Raw genomic sequence first — 6000 nt, 5'->3', positions numbered from 1 at the left:
CCGCCCTCCCCCTCTCTTGTCCACAGACCTGTCCTGCTAGTCATTTCACCCCCGAATGCTTCCGGTAGTAAAATGTTCCGAGATTCGGATCAAAGATCCGGATCTCTTCAATGATCCGATTCGAATCATCCGGATCATTGAAAAGATCCGAACTTCCCATCTCTAGAACCCATGCCTGCCTCCTCAATAAGCCTATCCTAGAAGGGGGTGTGGCTTCAGGCTGACGTTTGAGTGGGGCGTGGACAGAAAGGTCAGCAAGATCTGCAGTAGTGTCGGACTGGGCGCTGGAAAAGCTGAGCAAGTCCACTTGTTGGCAGAGCAGGGACAAGGTCCTTCAGCACCCAAGGCTGAGACACCAAAGTGCGCCCCTCCATCCCTCCCACCCCAGCTGTCACACACTGATTGCTATTAGACTAAGAGGCCCCTCCATCCCTCCCACCCCAGCCGTCACACACTGATTGCTATTAGACTAAGAGGGCCACAGGGCCCACAACCTCTCCAACACCTTAATATCTAGTTCTCTGGCTTGCAGTCACTGCTATGTATCCCCTTTTCTTATTTCTTTCTGCTTCATACACAATTAGGAATGACAGCTGAATGAATTGTGCGCCCCCTCCTACACTGCGCCCTGAGGCTGGAGCCTCTCCAGCCTATGCCTCGGCCCGGCCCTGCTTGTTGGCCAAGCAGCAGTAATCAGGTGTTGCTGCTCACAGTGAAGACTTTCTGCAGGTTTCTATTGGGAGTGATAACACAGGGTTACTGCTGCTTGGCCAGCAGGTGGATTTCCTCAGTTTTTCCACCTCCCAGTCTGACACTGATCTGCAGCCAGGGCCGGTTCTGTCATGAAGCAAGGTGAAACATTTGCATCAGGTGCAGAGATTACAGGGGCAGCATGTTTGTACTGTGTTTACACTAACAGCATGCAGTCAGAGTAGGAGGAGAAGTGAGAGGAGAGCGAGGTGAAGAGGTCATCATTGGGGAACAGCAGCTTGTTGTGCTGTGTGAGGAGTCTGACAGTGAGTGAGGAGGGGGGAGGCATGTTATGATCATGTCTGCAGCGTTTACTGCTGGCTGCAGTGGTATTGTAACCCAAGCAGTTCTGATGTCATTACATGCATTTTCTTGCATAGTTTGGTTTGCACTTAAACTAGTTGCTGATTCCATCTGCAGTCACTCTGAAATTAATGACAGTTTAACATGTTCTTGTGTAAACAAACATTGTCTGCTGCAGTGGAGGGGCAGTCCCTTTCCTGCAGGCTGCATATCATTGTCTGCCTTTTCCTGCTATCAGCCTGTGATTAATTACCATTCACTTGTGTGGGAATCTGCAGGTCTGCTCCCATTGGATGACCTCAGTATAAAGAACTGCTTCCTGCAATGTCTTATGGGCTACCATAGTCTCAGATTCTATCTGTTACTCTGCTCGTGCCCCACCTCGTTCCTGGTCCGTGTGGACTGCGCTGACTCCTGCGAAGGGGTCAGCGAGTCCTCCTAGTTCTGCTCTTGTTCTAGAAGTTGTTACTTGCTTGTCTTGTGTCATATATTGGTTCATCGCCAATATATACGCATACTTGCGCATTTTGTTATTTTCCTTGTATTCGTGTTACGTTGATACATCAGTGTCGCTGATATATACGTACACGAACTGTTTATATCCTGTGTTCCGTTAGTCAGCGTTCCAGCACGCTGAGCTAGTTATCCTGTTCCTGGTCCTGTTTGTGGATTGCGTTCATCTCTGCGAAGAGATAGCGAATCCTTCTGAGCAGTGGCGTAGCTAAGGAGCTGTGGGCCCTGGTGCAGGTTTTACATGGGGCCCCCCCAAGAACTTTATACATAGCAATTGATACAGCGCACCAAAACTTGCCAAGGACAACCACAGTGTCAGAGGTGCAAGAAGGGGATTGGGAACAGTGTGTTAAGGATTGCTACTATTCAAAGCATCTATAGAAGTGATTATTACCAGCACAGGACCAATAGAGAGCTAATACTGTGATAGAGGGTGGACCCTTCGGGGCCCCTCTGGACCAAGGGCCCCGGTGCGGTCGCTACCTCTGCACCCCCTATTGCTACGCCCCTGCTTCTGAGTCCTGTTCCCTGTATTACTCCAGTCTTAGTCAGAGTTCCTGCTTATGTCATATATCGGTTCATTGCCGATATATACATATGTTAGTCAGACGTTACGAATAGTTTCATTGATAGCTGTAATTGTAATACGCTAGGAAAACATACTTATTGTATAATTATCTGTGTTACGTTCATCTATCTTTATCCTGCTATTTTCTGACTATCCTGTCCTGTCTTTGTGAGGCACGCCATCGCCGCAACGCATTGGCTGCCTCATTCCAGTCTGTCTGGTTTAGGACGCTTGCTGTCGCTAAGTAGCCGCTAGCTAGCAAGCGTTCATTCTGTCTATTTGTTCTGATCTCCTCAGTCCTGGTTTATGCGCTCAGCGCTACTTTGCGCTGAGACGTTATTACGAAAGTGTTGTTTGTGGCTGTTCGGATCTGCACCGGCTCTGTGCACCACAATCTCCTATTGGAGTCAGTCCTCTCCTCCACTAAACTGGGGATATCCTGATCCCTTGTGCTGGTGTGTGTACCTCCTTCACGTCAGCTTATGTGTTGTATGCTGACTGTGGAGATTACACCTCCAAGCTTAACAGGCAGGAGAGCAGCACTGGGGAAAAGCAGCTTGTTGTGCTGTGTGAGGAGTCTGACAGTGAGTGAGGAGGGGGGAGGCAGGAGAGCAGCATTGGGGAAAAGCAGCTTGTTGTGCTGTGTGAGGAGTCTGACAGTGAGTGAGGAGGAGGGGGGAGGCAGGATAGCATCATTGGGGAACAGCAGCTTGTTGTGCTGTGTGAGGAGTCTGACAGTGATTGAAGGGGGAGGCAGGAGAGCAGCAGTGTTTCATTTGACTTGCACAGCAGATGGGAGGAGGTGGCACTGCTGTCCTGACTGAGGAGGAATGGAGGACAGCCAACTGGCTGAGGGTGAGCAGTTAGTTTGTTACAGACTTGCAGCCAGTCAGCTAGTGTGTTGCATATGGTCCCTTGCTGACTGAGAAAATGAAATTAATCAGAGTAAATTATCGGGCGCTGTGCAATCCTCCGAAGTTTGCCTCAGGCAGCAAAAAAAAGCCGGCCCTGTCTGCAGTGTTTATTTATTTTCTTTACAAACCTTTGTACTGCGTATATTGATTTCTATTTCAAGAATTTTATTGATTTTTAAACAGGAAACTTACAACATGTCACAGGGAGGTGTGGGACCGGGAGAGGAGCAAGGAGGACGCTGAGGGACCTCGCGGTTGCGGCCTACGGTGGGCTGGAGGAAGCCCCAGGTAAGTACCGATTTCATGTCTATCTACTGCTTAGGGTCCCTTTAAGTCTGCTTCAAAACGAAGGTGGCCTGCACTGCACTAGCAAATACTGACAATCAGTGCTGGTCGTAATGGAAAAATCTACGCTTACGGATCATTACGCGTAATTTTACGCTATTACGTATTACGCAATTACGGTTACGGCGTAGGTAATTATCTACGGTACATCACTGTAATTACGCGTAAACTTACGCAGTTACGCGTAAGGATACTGTAATGTAGGCGCTTACACTACGATGTTACGCGTAGTGCCGTAATACCCATTAATGCGTATTTTTTGACGCATGCGGACGATATGTACGCAATAGCCGTCAATGTGACAGTTATTGCGTACATATCATTCGTATGCGTCAAAACGTACGCTTATACTGAAGGGCGGGAGAAGATACTATTGACTGATTGGATACTCTTAGAAAAGGGGAGTTTTTACGTTAGTAATTACGCGTAAAATTACGCGTAAGTGTTCGTAAAATTACGCATGCCTAGCAATTACGGTAGACAGTGTAATTACGATACCACTTACGGTCTTACGCGTAAATAATTACGCGTAAGACCGTAAGTTACGCGTAACGCTTATGCGTAAATTTACATTGAATTACGATGCGTAATTACGCTCATGCGTAATTTCGGCCCAGCACTGCTGACAATGATGTGCTGCTCTTGTCCCATTGCAGAGCGCAGATGTAGCCCCCCCCACCCCCTGCACTTTTTCATCTGTTGTCCTGGATTAATAGCAAAGGTTATGTTTATTTTAGCTTTCTCTGCTCTGAAGACCTACATGTGATTAATAATTAGCTACTGCGGTCCAATCTGTCCACACAGTCTGCTGCAGATCGTGCAAATCTAGAAAGAATGTGCCGAGGGAAAGCACAGGAAACAGTGCAGAGATAAGGAGATGTGGTCATAGACTGCATTCTGCTCTGATCCCTATAGCTGTTATATTATACACTGCCCCTGCTGCCAGCACTATATAGGTGGCCAGAGGTGACTGGGCAGCCGATCGGCCATCCCATTAGATGGCGTACGTTAAAAAAGGGCGTCGGGAAAAAAGGGCGCAGGGTTTTAAACGATAAGCATGAATAACGTTTAAAAAACAATTGTGCTATATTTCATTTAAAAATAATGTTTTATAAAGTTATAAATCATTAAATAATGTGTATGAAATCGGCAATTGTAAAAACGTTAATCTTCCCTGTTTAAAAAGTGAAATGTATAATAACGTTTTATAAAAGAGTAATAAGAATGTTACTAAAACTATACCTAACCCTACTCTCACACAGAACCCTCCCTGTACCTATCCCTAACCCCTAGACCCCCCTGGTGGTGCCTAAACCTAAGACCCCCCTGGTGGTGCCTAAACCTAAGACCCCCCTTGTGCTGCCTAAACCTAAGACCCCCCTGGTGGTGCCTAAACCTAAGACCCCCCTGTGATAAGCATTGTGGTAAAAAAAATATTGCGCTGTTTTTCGTTTAAAAATAATGTTTAAAAAATTATAAATCATTAAATAATGTGTAATCATGAGAAGCAGTTACAAAACATTAAAAGTCTCCGGGCGCCGCTTGTAAAACGTTCTTTTTCTCCGGCGCCCTTTTTTCCTGTTGGGCGCCCATTTAACGATATTTATTATGGGAGTGAATGGCGGCGCCCTTTTTGTCCACCTGCCTCATGCGCCCAAATTTCCTGCCTCCCATTAGATGCTTATAATCGAATCGGATGTATATTTGGTGCCGCCGAGAGCATGCCCGATCCAACGATGTAACCAATTTCAGGTTGAAATTGGTTCCATGTATCTGATCGGACATGCTGCAAGATCTCGGGTTGATGGGCTTCGTCGGGTGCGCGGCAGTAACATCGTGCGATATCAAGATGAGCGACAAAAGTGACAGAACCCCAGGCGATGTCCCCCCTAGTGTAAAATGTGCCCCTCGGTGCTGGTGCATGAGCTCTTTACCGACGATGCCCACCTCTGTCTCTGTCCTCTTCCTCACACACACACCCACCCAACATGGCTGCCTACGTATTGCACGTGGGCGAGTGTGTGACATCACACACGTTATGCCGGCAACCACATGGAGCGCTTGTGAGAGGAAGAGGATGGAGACAGCGGCAGACACCGACGGGTAAAGTGTTCATACACGGGCACCTGGGGGTGGGGTGGGGCACTAGGGGTGACTGCTCCAGGGGGCAACGAGGCGGTGTTACTAGGCCAATTCCTGAAAGATCGAGAACACAGATCCCTCTCTGTTCCGATCAGAAAAAAGATCTGTCTCTTGGTCGTTTGGCCACCAGAATCGCTATATGTATGGGCAACATAAAGGGAATTAAGCAGCACTCTTGTTTCCTGGTTTCTAATAGCTGTGGAACCGCCATGCTCCCCCTCCCCTTCTAGCTGCCCATTATTTTATCCGGAGGAATGTGTGAATATAGCATCTGTGACTTCTCTAAACTCTTTCACGCTTTCACGCATGTTGTCCTATACTCCCCCCCCCCCCCCCCAAACGCTCATAAAAAAGCTTTTTGTTTGCTCTCTGCTAATAAAACCCTCTGCTAAACTTTTAAATGTAAAAAGAAAAGGGAAAATTTAAGGTTTAAAGTGTACCAGAGCTCTCCAAAACCAAAAGATT

At 47.4% G+C, this 6000-nt stretch overlaps 1 protein-coding gene across 1 annotated transcript in view; it reads left to right on the top strand.

Annotated features, from left to right (window-relative positions):
* Positions 1-3244: 3244 nt before the first annotated feature.
* The window catches only part of MCFD2 (multiple coagulation factor deficiency 2, ER cargo receptor complex subunit), a 45840-nt gene continuing 43084 nt past the window's right edge, over positions 3245-6000 (top strand). The window contains exon 1 of the mRNA XM_068279720.1: positions 3245-3336. The gene's annotated coding sequence lies outside the window, so the exon portion shown is untranslated. The remainder of the gene's footprint in view (positions 3337-6000) is intronic.

Source organism: Hyperolius riggenbachi, chromosome 4 (assembly GCF_040937935.1).
Source record: "Hyperolius riggenbachi isolate aHypRig1 chromosome 4, aHypRig1.pri, whole genome shotgun sequence".
NCBI classification, from domain to species: domain Eukaryota; kingdom Metazoa; phylum Chordata; class Amphibia; order Anura; family Hyperoliidae; genus Hyperolius; species Hyperolius riggenbachi.
This window is presented reverse-complemented; position numbering and strand designations above follow the sequence as displayed.